Source organism: Rhipicephalus microplus, chromosome 8 (assembly GCF_043290135.1).
Source record: "Rhipicephalus microplus isolate Deutch F79 chromosome 8, USDA_Rmic, whole genome shotgun sequence".
In the NCBI taxonomy this organism is placed as follows: domain Eukaryota; kingdom Metazoa; phylum Arthropoda; class Arachnida; order Ixodida; family Ixodidae; genus Rhipicephalus; species Rhipicephalus microplus.
The window spans coordinates 103,491,017-103,509,326 of NC_134707.1; the positions used below are offsets into that span (position 1 = coordinate 103,491,017).

The 18,310-nt window shown below is 42.4% G+C and overlaps 1 long non-coding RNA gene across 1 annotated transcript; it reads left to right on the forward strand.

Moving 5' to 3' along the window:
- Nucleotides 1-753: 753 nt before the first annotated feature.
- Nucleotides 754-7,842, forward strand: LOC142768704 (uncharacterized). The gene is made up of 3 exons (XR_012885405.1): nucleotides 754-986; nucleotides 3,582-3,641; nucleotides 7,650-7,842. It is a non-coding gene; the product is annotated as an uncharacterized LOC142768704 (long non-coding RNA).
- The last annotated feature ends 10,468 nt before the right edge of the window (nucleotides 7,843-18,310 follow it).

Here is an 18,310-nt window from a genome sequence, read left to right on the forward strand (position 1 = left end):
TGGCGTTTTTGGAAGAGTTCATGTATTTGAGTAAAAGAAATAAGGGACGCCAGCGAATGAGAGAAAAAGTGAACGAAAGGAAAGCTCCTTCCAGAATACGATTGGGCCACTGTCCTTATTGGTAGACATCTTCGATACTGGCAGCTTTGCGGAACTAAGTTTATTCTGAACAAGGCAGCAATATGCGTAGGCGTAGTAAGCACACGGAAAGCACAAACACTGAATCGGCTGCAAAACTACTAAATAATAGGAATGTAACATATATTTTCATTCTAGAAAAAAAACAGAGAATTCACCACACTGCCCAAACACTCATGTGTCATTTGTATAATTAATGCCTTTAATAAAGTAAAAGAAGAAAGGCCCGATATCCAGCTGCTGGTGCTTTAGGTGACAATATAATGGGTCCTCCGTGTGTGATTTCAAGTGGTGAACCTAGTTAAGTTACAGGCTATGTATATTTAGAGTAGCGTAACTTTGCACCAATATTATTATTATAACAATAAAATAGTTAACAGTTCATTCCGAAGACTGCGGTAACGCACGTTCAGTTACTGAAATTTCGCTCATCAAGGGTTCATTAAAGGGCACCGACATCGCACAGAATACAAGACTGTGGCATTTGTCCTCCATCAAAATGTGACCATCGCTGCAGCGACCTTAGGTCCAGCATCTGAAAACCTTAATAACTGGTCCACTATATACGGTGGACTATAGAAAAATTTGTCAGCATACAATAGACATAAAATGGCAATCACATGACCTTCACTTTGTGCTGTTTATTTTTCGCTCCTTTGAACAAGGTATTTTAAACAACAAAACGCGTGCTTTCAGTTAGGAGTACGTGTGGTGGTTCATTTTCAGGTCCTGTCTCTGTCGAGAGCGAAGGAAAGTCCAAGCGCTGCCCGGCAGCAACTGTTGCGACAACACTGCAGCGACGAACCGTCTATTGACGTACGATAAAGCGCAGAGTGCGCAGACAATGGGTAAGCTATGTCAGAGCTAATATCGTATTTCATTCACGTATCTAACTAATAGTGAGACGGTCCACGTGGCAAAGTCGTGTTAAGGAGTCGACGATAGCCTGGTGGCCAGAGTACAACCCCAACTTTAGGCTTGAGGAACAGAGGGCAACGACAGTGGTTGTGATGTCTTATATTTTGTACGCTAATAGAGGAGGTAACATCGAAAAAAAATTTAGCGAGGTAACCTTCAGAGCAAGCTATTTGGTATCTAAACGTACAGTGCTAGTGTACGTTTCATGCTTTTTTAGAACGCTCCTCAGCATCTCGAAAGACGATATGACGCGCTCAGCTTGCTACCGCAAAAACGTCTCTTAGGCCTCACATTTTCACGATGTTGCCATTTTCTTGCTTCAAGAGTCGTACTTGTCTGCTTTACATGGTATCCTGGAGGATTTTTAATCGATTATGACGATCTTTATTCGAAGGGCGACCACAACACAGTAATGATGTTCGCAGGTATTCACGCTTGACATTAGCCGCTGTAAAGTACAGTGCCTAACGAGAAGGTTGAAGTTCAGAGCCAGCGATGCCATAAAATTCATTTTACCTTGTTATTTTCTTATGAATCTTCCCGCCCAAATTGAGTAAAGAGGACGGAGACATACAGTTTTTCGGTCATGTAAGCATAGAAAAGTTTAGAAGTAAAGATGTTCAGAAGGCAATATTTCAAAGCTGCAACTGTTCTGCCAGATCGCGATGGCCTTATACCTGAAGATATGCCTTAGGATCTTGACTCGCCAGTATCATTTACCTGTCCCACATAATTGGATAGGCTTCAGCGCAATTTTTCAGCGCAAGACAAATGGAGACACACAGAACACAGACGAGCGCTCGTCTGTGTTCCTTGTGTCGTCATTTTTCTTGATCTAAATTGCGCTGAAGCCATCTAATTATGTACGAACTCGCCCAAGTCAAAGTTCTGTCCCATATTTCCTGCAGGATCAATACCTCTCCCAATAATCTCTAATGTACAATTCCTTGCATGAACAAACTTCTTTTGGCGCCATCGATTTTTTTACCTATTCATCTCACCTTTCCCAACACTGCCCAAGATTGCGGTTCGCATCACTATAGGTGTTCACTGCGTGGTTATCATGATCTGATACCTGTTCTCTGCATTTTGTTCATCCTCCCATAGCAGTTTTTTAAAAATTTTAATGCGACAAAGGGCGTCCCCGCCCCGTCCATTTCCTGATCCGGTGCTTTGCAGCACTCGTCTGTAAATTACACACCAACGCTTTTTGTTTCTTGCCTTTGCCTTCATTTTGTTCTTATCGCATCTGTGACCCATCAAGCGACAGCCGTGTATACTGTAGTGATAATTGAATGGTGTCGCGAATTCATCATAAGCTCCGCTGCGGGTGTCTAGTGGGTAAAGTATTCAGATGCTGACTCGCAGGTCGCAGAATGGAATGCCGGCGGCTGCATTTTCGATGGAGGCAAAAATGCTGAAGGCCCGTGTGCTGATATTAGGGTGTACGTTAAAGAACCCCAGGAGGTCAAAACTTCCGGAGTCCTCCACTACGGCGTCTCTAGTAATCATATGGTGGTTTTGGGACGTTAACCTCACATATCAATCATTCAATCAATCAATCAATCAATCGATCAATCAAACCAACATTCATCTTCAGGTTGATTCATTTGATTGATAATTGGGGTTTAACGTCCGAAAACAACCATATGATTATGAGAGACGCCGTAGTGGAGGGCTCCAGAAATTTCTACCACCTGGGGTTCTTTAACTTACACCCAAATCTGAGCACACGGGCCCACAGCATTTCCGCCTTCTTTGAAAATGCTGTCACCACAGCCGGAATTTGATCCCGCTACCTGCGGTTCAGCAGCCGAGTACCTTAGCAACTAGACCATTGCGGTGGGACATTCATCATAAGGTACAACTGTGATTTCGTGCCATATTATGGTAAAGTCTGTGGATGCTGTCAGGTTCATCATAACAGCCGGTGTAAACGTGAATTTAATGCCCTATTAAGATTGTCTGTAGGTGTATTTTTTGTCACAGGTTCAAGGCTGATCGTTATTTGAGTAATGTGGTTTTGCTCAGATAATTACCAATATTTATGCTGTGATGCACCGCGTTTCAATATTTTTGGCATGCAAGGCAGCGCATGGAGATGCTTTAAGTGTTTGTGCAGTGCCATACAAGTTTTTCCCTAAAAAACAAGCGCATAAAAACGCTGGACGTCAAAGACACCAAAACGCTCAATAGCGGTGAGAAATAGCGATCGGTTTTTTTCTCGTGCACTATTCAAGTACGCGGCCTGCGCGACTCTTGACAGGGATGTTGATCACTGTGAAGTCATGTGTATAGTCAACCTGTCACGCTAGCTGCTCCATCCCCTGAAGGAATCAGCCTTGTTAATGCGCAGGCATTTATTTAGCATTTGTCGCTAGATCAACATTATACATTAGCGCGTTCTTTTGGAAGTTTTACTACTGTGCCTAGATGGATATCCTCTTAAAGCTGTGCTCTTTCCATATGCTTTGTTGTATAGATTCGCTACAGGCATCCACTTGCTTTTACTTCTTTTTTTGCAGAGGAGAGTACATTAGTGTCTGGCATCACAAAGCCCTCCGAGCCGAGCTCTCTACTTTTGTGTGAGTGTTCTCCTCCTATGCATGAGATTTCGAATAGGGAGCTAAAAGTGACCTTTACCATTCTATTTACTGTAAAAGGCCAGGTGCCCGAGCAAAGCAGGGTGGTGAGCATTCGCTTTACCAATTGTGAAGCTAATGCTACCAAATCCTAAATTTCAATAGAAATGAGACCATATATAGGGTACCACGCATTGATAAATACTTCCTAACCATGGCGTCGTACGCCTATTTCAAATAACGGTAATATTGCTCATCCCCATATATAAGCATACTCAAAGGAATAAGCATATCTTATTCAAGGCCAGCGCTGTGAAATACAAGCAAACTAATTTTGCAGATAACTTATGTAACTAGGTGCCGCAAAGAAAAGCAATAGTTATCTCTGCCAGTGTCTTAAAAACAAAGGTCCTATAGTGAGTGCAGAAACTTCATAGTGAGTGCAGAAAGCGGCCATGCTTATAGTGCAAAATTGTCGGCCATGATGGTTCTGCAAGGTTTTACTTGCTAGAATTATTCTATTGTGCGTGTTCTCCGAGATATCCTGCTGCAGAGTTGATTGATTGATTTATATGCGGGGTTTGACGTCCCAAAACCACCATATGATTATGAGAGACGCCGTAGTGGAGGGCTGCGGAAATTTCGACCACCTGGGGTTCTTTAACGTGCACCCAAATCTGAGCACACGGGCCTACAACATTTCCGCCTCCATCAGAAATGCAGCCGCCGCAGCCGGGATTGAACCCGCGACTTGCGGGTCACTGCAGCAGAGTGTAATTGAAGTTCGCGTAATTACGCATTCAAATTGGTGCACATCTGTTCAAAAACCTCCCCGATGTTACGAACAGTCAATGCTTGATATCTACAGCAGGTAAAGAGAACGCAGCGAGTATCAACTTTATTTTGGTCTTCGATCTGTTGCCATAATAAACGATCATAGAAGTACGGCGGCACAGGAGATTTGCCCCAGTCGAACGGCTAGCAAGCGTAATCAAGCGAACCACCATTAAATTTTGCAGTGGGGTATACAGAAGCGTAGAGCTGCTATATACGTAGATACACGAGGTCCTTCAATTTAATACAAACACAGCCACTTGCTGCAGTTGCTAAAAGGTTGGTTAATAATTATTAAGTCAACAAACAAATGAAAATTAGTATTGTATTTCTTGATGTCCCCCTGTATACAAAACGTATCTGCCATTGTTGTTCTCTGATTCTTCGCAGAGATGACTTTTTCGAAAACAAATAAACATAACTTTTAATACCCTGTATATACACAGTCGACTACTCAGTATTCCTGAAATAAAGAAACCTCGTATTTAAAGAGCCCACTGAGATGCCCTCTTAGCTTCAGCATAACCCATAAATATCAGCTGAAACGTCATTAAGGTGCTCTTTGGTGAAAAACAAATTTCGAGATACAACCCGAGATATTGCTGGGATTCAGGCTTGAGCTATATGTGCATAACTACAACAGCATAAAACGCGCCGAAAAGATTTGGTACAACACATGTAAGAAAGGTAACGGCTATGACCTATTTTATGAATCACCATTTCTTGCCGAAATGTGGACACTTTGTCAACAGTACATTAAAAAATGATAAAGAACGCAAAGGATGCGCTATCTATGTTATTTCTTTTTTCAAACCTATGCGAGCACTCCGAGAAAAAGCTTCCTGCAAAGCGAATACGCACTAGCCATAAATTTGCGTCCCCACTTGTCGACAAGTAAAATTAATTTTGAGTGAGTGTCAGGCTTTTCCCGTGATTTTCTCGTATTCATTAAAAAATCGCATTGTTCTGGAACGTTCAGCAACCATAAATCAACGTGGGAAGAAGTGACAGAGAAGCCTTTTACTATTAGATTTTTCAACCAACTGTATCGGACATAGAGTGGATATAGCAGACTCTCGAAGTTCGATGTCTGTTACATGCAATTGGTTTTTTTTTATGTCAGTGTATTCATTTGCATCGCATACGATGCTCAAACGAGACGTCTGGAACACAAAATACAAATTATTATATATATATATTTATTATTCTTTGTATGTGGTTTCAAAGAAAGAATATTTTGCATCCAAACGTAATCATTAGCCTTAGAAATATGTATTCTTAGTCAACCGCTGATTCTTCGACTTCTACGTAGTGAACAGTTCTGAAGCAATGACTCATAGTCCGTGTCACAACAGATGATAAATAAATTGGGCGAATGCTCTAAACACAAAAAAATATGGCACAGAGGTGTTTTCAATGTTTTCAACAAAGTAGCACTGCATTCAACATCCAGTATGCGCATCAAGGTCTTCTAAATATCGTTATAGATCACATTTTTTTTTTCATATGGCGCCATAATTTGGCCTCTTCATATAACCCTTGTTTATTTTTTTCAGCATCAGAAGCCTCTGAGTCGTAAGCAATTCTTTTCCCGATAGCGCCACTTTGGTGTCTGTCATGTCCAGATGTGCCAAATGGCTATAAGCTCACTCGGAAGAAGACCTAGAACTCCAAGCGCACTATTCACTTTAATTGCGTACACATTTAGAAAGTTCCGTCCTATAATCTCTTTTAAAAATGTTTTTGTGCTACTCTCTCTTTTTAAAATATTTTACCGAATAATACAGCCATACAATATAGCTGAACAAAGAATATTATCGAATCATAAGTGGTAAAAACCCTAAATATATTGTTTTTTAAAACAAATCAACAGGTTTTTCAGCACTTTGAACCGACTTGAATTGGTGTAATCATTGTAAACTCGTAATTATCTGCCCTTGTAATACGCCTAGTTCACTGAAAAGCAGAAATATAGAAGCCAAGGGGAAAGAAATGTGCCTTCACAACTCGCGATACAATTTTTCTTTGTATGCTACACCAGGTAGAACATAGAAATCCTAGAAAAGACGTCATATGATGCTCAAGTGTTTTAGTCAAGAGACATGTTTACAGCCCGAATGCTGCCCGAGTGGTTAAGGTGCTCGCGGTCCATGGCTCTGAAAACGCGAGTCCAATCGATTACCGGAGATAGCCTTTCGGGTTTAAGCTAAATGGTAAAGACCCATCTTTAATGCGATTTCACTGAATGTTGCAGAGCTCAACGTGGCCAAATTTATCAGCAGCTCTACTCTTCTCCTTCTTTGATACGCTGAGTTTATGTGAAACGTTACACACCGAAACAATCTCCTAAGTAATAAGGTTTGTGAGAAACACTATGCAGCCCTAAGCTTATTTTCATGGAACTGAAAATAAATTTCATGAGAATTGCAATGCTGTCTCAGCGTTAATAACAAAAACAACCGCTACAAAATGGCAGTTATCAATATAGAAATGCTACTATATGCGCTCCGTTATGTGTGCGTCAGTCATGATATATAATAAAAAGTGATTTCTATGATAAGTTTCAGAATCGGACTTTTCCTCACGGGCACCTAACGTCATGTGATTAATGCGATGAACCTGCGCCTATTTACTGAAATCACAAAAGACACGGTGTAGGGTCATTCTTTCTAAGTATGAAACTTTGCCCCTGCAAGTTTACGAGTTGAAATAATGTACACTTGGTTCAGTCGCTGCGGCCTTAGATATCTTTGCTGTGCTTTTTCAGTTAGCCCTTTTAGACAAGATCAGCCTTCTTTCTGTTGTCTAGAAGTTATGATTTCACTGCAACAGCTACGGTGAGGTGAATCTGCTTTCATGTTTTCACCACCAATGACTTGGGTGTGGCGTTCCTTGCTGAGCACCATCTGTTTGTTCCAACGACAATGTTAAACGTAACAATGCTGCATGTAGACCTTTGTTCTGGATGCTACAACGCACACGAGTAAGTTTGAAATTATGCTTATGAAGTGAACACTAACGATCAATCACTTCTTGGTATGCCTGCCACAGCAGAATATGCCTGAATCACTGAATGCTACCTTCGTACAAAACAATTTGTTTTACATCATTTGTTTAAACAGGTGTTCATGTTCAGTAGCACTTATTCAAATATAATAGCAAACAAACTTTTTGCAGTAAGCCCGAACCCAGGGAAATGATCCTGACCGTCATCATGGGTGTCTGCCTGGTGGCCTTGATAAGCGTAGTAGTTGGCGTCATCCTCAGCGCCAGCAATCTTGGTGAGCACATCTCTTTCACTTGACTGAAAGCACACTTGCACCAAATTTTCAGCGTGGTCAGAGAAGTCTGCAGATTGGTAGTCGACGCTCCTGAGAACACGTAGAGCCAGAAAGTTAAGTGCCGCACGTAGCGAACAATTCGCGGTTTTCGAAGTCATCTAAAAGGTAGTAATTACTGTCTATTTTCTTTAAACGCGATGCTACAAGCGCAAATGACTATGCCATAAACATAAAACTTAAGCTCACTGGATTTTTTGAGCATTGGAAAGAGAATAGTGAGCGTGGCCATCACGGAACGGTGCCACGTGCCCGCAGACAACGCAATGAAGGTAAATTGTGCTCTAAGCAGTGATGTTTCGTGTTACGCTGACGAATTACCATTCAGAGACATGAAAAGTCCCTATTTTGGGTATTTTACTCTACAAACGTTGGCGAAATTCCCAGCCTATTTCCCTGCACAACAGTATTAATTTTCGCTTCCATCCATGCACACACATACCATAATTACATGTGTCTGCCGTTTTGGCGACATTTGAAATCATGCGTAGCCCCTCCACTGCATGACATTATTATTTATATAGTTTTTGTACACTGCATATTGTAGGCTTGATGTCTAACACCCGTAGTGAACTAGAAATTGCTCTGCGTAAACATCGGAAGAAAAGGGTGCTTGCTCCAGAACCGATTACAGTTAGAGTGCGCCAGGTGAAGGCACATTGTGACCGCTAATCAGCCGTCATAGAAGAAATAAATCATTTATGAAAATTCCTGCAGTATCACAAACATTCGTTTTTTTCCCTTTTGGTGAAAATGACAGGCAAAAATTCCCTGAAAAAATAAAAACACCCCGCCCGAAAGAATACTGGCTTTAAAGCAATGTGCTCTAAGCCATGACGCACGCTGACGAAGAGATGCTACTACTAGTTCATTGTAACGTCACTCCCTCCCTAGTATTCAGCGTGGTGACTGGTACGAAAGAAGAGAGATTACCCTTGTAGCACACACGTACAAGGAATTCCTGCATTTTCCATTGTACTTGACCAGTTCTGGAATATTTAGCGGTACTCTATCTGTCAGAAAAAAGAACTTCTCTATTTAGGCCACTCTATCATTGCTAAAAAAAAGGGGGTACATGACAATCCCGTGTTTTTAGCCGTATATGTGGTGATTTGGATAGAAATGAAATTCTGTGTAAAGTCGGCGATTGTGTGAGTGAGCCACTTACTTTGTGTAGGAAAAAGATAGAGGTTACAGCCCACTTTTTACTTCGGGGTAGCATACATGCTGACCAATGCGCTCAAAGCCCAAATTACAGAATTTCGGATAACATTTGCAATGATTCAAAAAATATATGGGCCCTAAAGCAGCGCTTTCAAGAGTTGAACGCGATAGCGATGTCCTGTTTCTTGTGGTCACTTCTAACATTTACTGCATGAAATCACTTCGAACTCGCTATGTACTCACTACATGGTGCTAAGGCAAAGGCGCACAAGTGTATGTGCCTTTGTAGTGGATGATCGTCTTTAAACCCCGAACACGGTAATCCCGTGTTCGGACGCTCGGTGGGAACGTACGGTTGTACCGCGCATTATTGCTGCAATATTTCATGTCGTTTTCTGTAGCACGTGTACAGGGCGCATTCATTTGTAATGTATAAAAATTAGTTTCACTGCAATTCCAAGCAAAGGAAGTGCTTTGCTCTGTATTCAGAAACACACGCCTGGCCGTGTGATAGAACATCCACTTGCCACGCAAATAACTCGGGTTCATTCTCCACGCAGACGCAAACGTCCCACATTTGACCCTCAGTCTAACCCAGGATTTTTTATCATTTATTTTATTTGCAACAATTTTGGTTTTCGGGTCACTCGTAAGATGAATTTTTGCTCATAACGAACGACGAATCCCGCGAAACGAGCTTTTTAACGCTGTCACGTTAATTAGGGGGTTTGCCTTTTTAGATGCCCACTGCAGATTCTGCACTGTTATGTGCCCGTGAGATCGGTATTACACTTAGTATTCCCTTGTATGCAAAAGTACACGCGTGTGATCCTGCGATAGAATTGCGGCGGAGTTAATTGATGGATTAGGTAATGCCTCCGACTCTAAACCGTTAGTTACAATTATTAGAAAATAGCTATGTTTCTAGCGTCGTTGTGATAATGTTGTGGCGACAGCCCACATGTGATGTGTCACGGGTTTTGAGCCACATTAAGGTTGCTTGGACAGAAACAAAATATTTTTTTTAATTTAGCGCTCCGGTGCGTGAAGACTTCCTCTTCGAGTTGTGCGCTGGCACCATGTGTCGTGCTAAAACCAGAACAACAAATACCTACTCATATCAGTTGGAGTCGGTGGGTTTGGTTACGAACGGAGATGATCAGAAAAGCTTGTGGGGTGGGGGGGTGGGGGCTAGTTGGAACATAGTGTTTGAAAAGGCATTACTGAAAATTTCAGTTGTTAGATGAGCTTTGTCTTTTTGGATTCAAGTTTTTTCGTCCTTACCTTTGAAGCGCTTCCTTTAGCTACAACGCGAGCAAGCTATACGTTCATCAAGTTTATCGGCTAGTTCTTAGGGTGTTTTTTTTTTATTTTGGGGTATCAATAATGAAACTCAGAATGTCAAAGTCTTTTCAGCCGGCAACCTATTTCTACATATTGTGTGCAGTTGGTAGTGGCCCCGACGACGCCGCCACTAATGATCTCAGTGAGAAGAAGCCAGGCACAGGTCAAACTCCTGCTAGAGAAGCCGAAGGACCTGTTTCAACGACGCCGCCAATGGGAGGTATTTCAAGGGTCACGGTACAGCCGATGCCCACTCCAGCATCTACAGGTTTGGACACTTTACCATTTTTCGTTATCGTCAATAAGGTGAGATATATATTTACTGTGTCATCTCAACTACTGCAATGTGCAACGTCTGGGGTGTCTATTTTGAGCGCGTCATGCTATTGTTTCGAGGAAATGGGTTTACTTACAGATGAGATCCAATGGCGTGAAAAAGAAGCGGCATACTTGCGGGACAAGCCCAGCCTGGTTCGCCCAACCACAAAGTCCAAGTGGCGGCTCCCCTGTACTCTTGTTCAGTTTCTGCATTATGTACAACTGCACGTTTCCATTGTAATTTTTCGGGGATAGACGAACCTTTCCGAGCTATTTAAATATGCTTATGATACTAGGGCTTGCTAGTAGCGACTCTTGCTTTGTTCCTGCTAAGACAATGTTCGAAGGCATGCTAGTTGACGTGCTTCTTCGGAAGGACACAACGTCTGAGCGATGCAAAGGTCTTTCTGATGCGAGAAAGTAGTGTGTTTACCAAAAAGTAAGTAACGATTTAGAATATGTGGTACCCTAATATTGGAGAGCTGTAAGCCGTCCGGTAGGCCTCACACTTCATGAGGCCGCATCGACAAAAATTCGGAGAGTGCAGGCACAACGTATCAAAACTCCAGTATGAATATGTTGTACCGTACATCGCGCAGACAACTCCACTAAGGTACCGTGCGTGAAGCAGAAAAAGATGAGTGGCCCCGCCGTGGTGGTCTAGTGGCTAAGGTACTCGGCTGACCCGCAGGTCGTGGGATGGAATCCCAGCGGCAGCGGCGGTGGAGGCAAAAATTGTTAGGCCCGTGTGCTCAGCTTTGGGTACGCGTTAAGGAACCCGAGGTGGTCGAAATATCCGGAGCCCTCTACTACAGCATCGCTCATAATCATATGGTAGTTTTGGAACATTAAACTCGATATATCTATCTATCAAAAAAGGTGAATGTCTGGTACCTTAATATTTACGGTACTATACAGATAAGTGACGAATGATATGGGGGCGTCGCAGTTGCTGTTATTAAAATCACCGTACATCGATCACATATTCACAATAGTTCTATTCGCCCTTTTGGTCAGATCTTTAGTTTGCGGAGTGTAAGAGGTGCAATGGCGATGACGAAATCGAAAAAGACGCAAAATATTTTCAACAACATCGGGAAAAATATTATTGCCGTCCATGGACAGTAATCACCACCCTTGAAGGGCAGTGACGCAATAGATCCGTGGTAACGGAAAAGAAGTGCATCGGCCACTGAGGCTCTCAGTGCATCTGGGTTGCGAAGGTCGAGTTAAATTATACTCGCGCACGTTAACATATCAGCGATCGGATGGCATCAAGGGGGTGATCTGAGCAAGTCAAGGGTATTTTTTGAATTGGGAATGTCTATGGTGAAACGGACTGCAAATAATCTGCTGTTGTAGTCATGACCTGCTTTTAGCGCTGATATATACCTTATCTGGCGACGTACTCTATCGTGGTTTTCTAGATTTTTAGCCAGTATAACCTGCACGTAGTTGCTGTATACTTGTGAAGCCGAAACGATTTAATGTTATGCCATCGTGCATAGAACGAAGGACAACTGGGTGCGAGCCCTATGGCATGACTAGAAGGAACAGGAGGCCGTCGACTGCGTAGTTTATCTTGTACAGCAAGCCATTCAAAACAGTAAAACGTTTGTCGGGGAGTTACGCGCAGCAACAGCAGAGGTTTCAGTGTTGGGTCGCATAGTGGTTTTTGTTCGAAGCTGCTTATATCAGGTAACTCGGACGAGACAGAAACTAAATAGTGATCAACGTATTCGTCAGCAATGGTATGCACTGAAGCAATGTGGCATAGGCAATTGGCATCTGGGTGGCATCATCTGCTCTTATTGGTCACAAAAAAGCTGTACTCTTGGAGGCGCAACGCCCGATGAGCTAGTCGGTCAGACGGGTCGCGGAGCCTAACAAGCCAGCATTGTGAGTAATACTATTGTGAAGGTGCCGCCATGCAGACACGGTTAAGATTCTGTATGGCGAATACGACTGCTAAACACTCCAGCTCCGTGATGACGTAGTTCTTCGCTGCTCTCGTCAGTGTCCGATTGGTGTATGCTATGACGTGCTGGCACCTGTTGGAGATTTGTACCAGCGTAGCGCCAACACCTCATTGACTAGCATGAGTATGCATCTCAGTGAAAGCTTGAGGATCGAAGTGCTTCAGAGTTTGCCCTGAAGTCAGCCCTTTTTTTCAGCTGTTGAATTACAGCCTCACATTTATCGCGTATCTCTGTTGCAATATCTTAATCAGCAAAATAAAGCAAACTCTTTCTCTAATCAGCAAGATAAAGCAAACTCTTTCTCTAAAATGACTGATTAGGTTGGCTGGAACCATGGCGAACATTACCTGTCATTTATTCACCACCGATCAAGTTCGAGTTCATGATTTTTTCTATTTCATCATCATGGTATACATTTTCTGACGCAATTAACTGTATAGTGTAGTTGTTCATCAGCGCTCGTGTTACTTCTACTCGTTTTATTTGAGCGCTCTTTCCATACAGTATTATGTACCAACTGGTCCTTCAAGGCACCCGTTAGATCAACTTTTCTTTCGGAGAATTTGTTATTAACCCGGGTCTCCGTCCTCCGAAAGCCGCGTTCTTGAATACTAAGGAAATTCGATTTGCTCGTATGCTGTGAACTGAACTTGAGCCTACGGAGGCCTTCTACTGTAAATTCAAGGAAATGTTACATCTCCCGCTGAAGCGATCCGTGTGTTGATGCGAAGCAGCTGAGAAATAGTGAACGGCACACACAGAAACTCGTCTACGTCACCATAAGCAAGTGTACCAACATTCTATCTCTACCTGACTAACGCTGCTGGCAATGATCACTTACGCTAGTGAGCACTGCCAAGAACGCAGCCGTCAACCTTCACCATAACACTGCTAAAATAGCTGGTTCTCCAAAGCACACGCGTGAGACATTGAACGTGATTCCCTGCCTACCAAAACAGACGCACTCGGTCTCAAAGAAACGTTGAACGACACAAAACCGACGATAAACGGCTACGAACAAAGAACATGCGCTTGGTCTCACGTAAACTGTTGCCTTCGCCGCCGACTCAGGGGAGAGAGGACAGCTTAGGAGGGGAGGAAGAGGGAAAGGAGACGTGCATGTGCAGCGGGGAATGGGAGGCGTGAAGAAAGGAGGAACACAGACCCGACCAGTTTTGCATTTAAAACTCTTGCAAGCAGTACACTTGCAGTAGGCGTTTTGCTGCAATTGTTAGTGTTGTCAGACTAAAGAAGGCGGAAAAAAACAGGAAAATCAAGGGAGGGCAATCAAACGCGCGTGTTGTTTTGTACCCTCCACTGAGAGCAGGAGTGAAGGGATTAAGGAAAAAGTAAGAGAGGAAAGATAATAAGGCACCGCCAAGGCAGATGTGTGCCCGTCAGTTGCACGCTTACAAGGTCCGATTGAGAGCAGTCTGCTTGACGAAAGGAAATACTGATAGCAGGAATTGCAAATTCCAGCAATGCCCTTGCTTCAAGGAAACAATAATGCTCCACCAAGTTTACAAAACCGCGTGATGGTGCTTTCGTTGAGCTCTTCTAGTGAGTGACGAGTGCGAGAAAGAACATGAATGGCGCCACGCCGATAACAGCAACAAACACTCCTCCGAGGATGGCTGCAATTTAGAAAGCAAAAAAAAGAAAGAGGGAAAGAAAGAAAATAAGCGAGAAAGGAAATCAGTACGTCATGCACTGCCACTTCATTCTTCCATTGTTCACAACAATGCAATCGTAGTAAAGCTACTTTTTTTATTTTTCAAGCGTGAGCTGCGCCAAGAAAGATGCGGACGCCACCATCTCACCCGTATGTTTATCGCATGAATTCAGTGAGACTGTGTCTCGCTTCCGTATGCTGCAACGCGAAGCAGTAGCCAAAACAACGAGATACTGAGTTCTCAGTCTTCACCGTCAAGTTATAGATTTATTGGCGCAGGTTGAAAAGAATAGCTACGCCGTCCTAAGATGACGCAACACCCATGGGATGGCATTTCTCGATGACTACGCCAAGGTAGATAAATATAGACTTGACAATGGTTCCTTAGGTCAATGTGTGTTTCATTGCAGAGTGAATATAAAAACTCAAGTGACATTATAATACGACCTCATTGGTTCAAATACTTTGTAATATTTATTTAGAGAACATGCTGAAACGCTCATAGAGAAACTGATATCCTTCGTTCTGTTTGTCCGTGTGCCGAACGACGAGAAAAAAATTATTACAATATAGAACCTAAAATTTGAAATATTTTAAACAACGAACCTGTTCATGTCTTTCTCAAGAATATCCGAGTGTATAGCGTATTGTTCAACCTAAAAATAACTACAATGTCTCTAGGCTACAGTGTTGTCATTCACTAAATTATAGCTGTTATTTTTTATTTTTCGTAGCAGCCCCACCATCTACGAAAAGCCCTTCAACGACACTTACCACAACTCCGACAAGTACAACGACAACAACCTCAGAGATGACGACGGCAACAACCTCGGTGATGACCACGACAACAACCTCGACAACGATGACGACAACAACCGCGGCGACGATGACGACAACAACCGCGGCGACGACCACCACAGCAACCACTGTGAGAACGACTACGAACACGCAGGCCCCAGGCCCAGGTAAGCACGAGTTTAAGCCCTCCTGGCACCAAACTTTTCATTACAGAAATAATGGCCACAGAAAGCTGTGCGCAGAGGCCGAAGAATTAAGGGAGGAATCCTGAGCCTCAGTGCAGCTCACGTAGTCCAGCAATACAGTGTTTTACTAAACTAGCCAAAATTATCCGAGTAAGCAGACGAGTGTATAAGTAAAACGGGGCACCTCCTCAGTCAGAAAAATAATGAAATTCTCCATAGGTTATCTCATTTGAAGCATAGTTCATCGTATGCAGAGTGCACCGCTTTAAAGTATGGCTATCCATTCTATCAGAACGAGATCAATTACATGTTGCGTACTATCGCCGGGAGCAACTCTAGCTATTTTTCTTGTTCCGTCTAATTGTTTATTAGCCATGGTTAACTCTATACATTTTGTAGAAACTAACCTAGTCACAACTGTGTGAATAGGAATGAAGATCGGTTCACAAAACGTCTGATTAGAGGGTTTCCAACTTTATATTAACCATTTATTGGCCTTTTTCTGCTTCTTGCGCGTGCCCGCAAAGCCCCGGCAAAAACTGTCTCTTGACATACACCCCTGGGTTCATTTTGCTCGCACATCTGGCCACAGCTGGGAAAATTTGTGCCACCGGACAGCTATCACTATCGTCGCCGCACTGACTAGGAAACATGGTCCGACAGATACTGTGGCCTTTTTTTTTTTGCAAGCGACTTATTGGAACGCTGCAATACGATGCGCAAGTGGGAATGTCAGGGTGAAACATGTTAATTCGACAGGGAACGCGCCATGAGCGTGCCATTCAAATGATGTTGAATGCGACACGTTATGATATCGGTATTACAAACCGATATGTTCGGCATACCGGTCAAGCCAGACATTTGATGAATGTGGTGCATATCAGGCTATTGAAATTGTGCACCACAAGCGTCACTTGTAAATCATGTTGTACGAGACGTGCTCATATTGATTTTCGTATTACCACCTGTCATTTATGTTGGCCATGTTAAAATTTGTCATGACGCATTGTTTCAGTCTATCAAATTACGAAAATGAACCAAGGAGTGCCGCGGTTATGGCGTTTCTGGTATAGCGTTCATGACAACTCACGGTCTTAATGATATCTCCAGTCATTCATAATCTCCATGCAGTCATGTTATCCCATACCAGTATCGGTAATCTCATTATAGATAGATAGATAGATAGATAGATAGATAGATAGATAGATAGATAGATAGATAGATAGATACGCCTAGAGTCACTGAAGTTGGCTAAGAAATACTTTGCATTTAATGACAATATAATATCCACCACCTCGATAAAAGGTCTGGGCACTCTGAAAGTGCGTAATAAGAAAATGCAGGTATCGAAGCGAACTTTCATCTCTCGCACAAACTTGGTGTTACGACATTGATTTAGCTGGCGTACTTTTGGGGAAATCAAAGATGACAATCGACTTTACTGATATATGGTGTTTTTGAGGGAGGAACTTCGGTAAAGCACGAGTATCAAAGGCGATTCGTAGAGCTAGTGTCACTAAAATGCGAAATGTACTTTAACAAGAATGTTCATGACCTTAAAATAACATTAATTTTTTGAAAATTCTCCACTCAACTATTACTTTCGGCTTCATTTTTTGTTAAAAGAACTGTGATGGTCTAGCTGACGGCAACTGAGCTTTGGGAAAATAACTGATCAATCAAAGCAGACTTATCTTGCAAGTGTATCATTAAACTTGAATATAGTGTCCTTGTATACCGCAAAACAATTAAGATGTAGATGACGTAATACATGTGACGTAGAAGATATGACGCTTTAAGGCAATTACGATGTCTGTTTTTGCAACAGACATCAATTACGTAGTGTTTTGTTTGTATTGTTAATTACTTTGTTTTTTGTATTCCAAGTATAACTGTTACTGGTAATGACAAAGTGTTCCACACGATGCAGTTTTTTATTATATATTTTTATTTACAGCGGATATGAACATCTTCACTTTATGAACTGCTGTGGAAGAGTATTTTCTTGTCCTTTATTTGACTCTTTTTTCCAGAGTGAATCACCTCTTTCTGAGGCAGAGTAAGGTGATTCTCTCAGAAAGGGTCGAAATACTCCCCCTAAAGAGACTAACAGAACGCTGCCCGAAACGGAGAAGCATGACTCCGCCAAAAGGAGTCATGCTACTACACCTAACGAAAACAAAGAAGCTCGGGCCGGGATAAGGTTTTATAATTGCTCCGGCAAGTTTCCTCGTGTGCAGACCCTGATGATGACTAAATACGAGCACTAAGACAAAAAAAAACGAATTAGCGATGACAAAAAAAATTTTGATTGAGACTCAAACCTAGGATCTCTTCATGAACATTACATTCTGAACTAGACACACTACCGCTACACTAAGGTAAAGTTTTCGTTCGTTGTCGCAATGATAACTCATTTTATATTTTTATGCATGTGCTACACACACATCACCCACGAGCATGCGTAAAGGTGGCTGCATTTACTAATGCAACATTTACTGTTTTGATGTGTTTTTTAAGCGTAATACTTCTTGCCCCTTGCTGCTACAGCACTTTTCAGAGCTTTAATAAATGTTAAAAAAATATATATACGTTAACCGATCACACTTGGAGCTCAAAATTTCGCATATGCATACGTCACCTCCATATGCTAAAGAAACCTGGAAACATGAATAGGTCATACGGGACACTGTTTTCTTGAACCGTCAGAAAACAAATGTTGTATGCGTCGATTCGTGGCTCCTTCTTCAGTGTTCTCCGGAAGACATTCAAATAAAAGACAGCATTCCAACAGTCACTAAAGATATGTTCTACAGTCGATGCTTCGTTACAAGAAATTCAACTCACTTCCTACAGCGCAAACATATCTCATTGTTGAAGCTATGAATTCAGAGGCTGTGTGCCCAGGTGAAGTTTAAAGAATTACGTTTAACTCCATGTAGAACTGACACCTTTTTGGGGTCTTTTAGGACATTGTCCTACGAGGCCTCGCCGCAAACCGTTCTGTGTAGTGGAGCTGAGAAAAATGCGTCTACCGCAG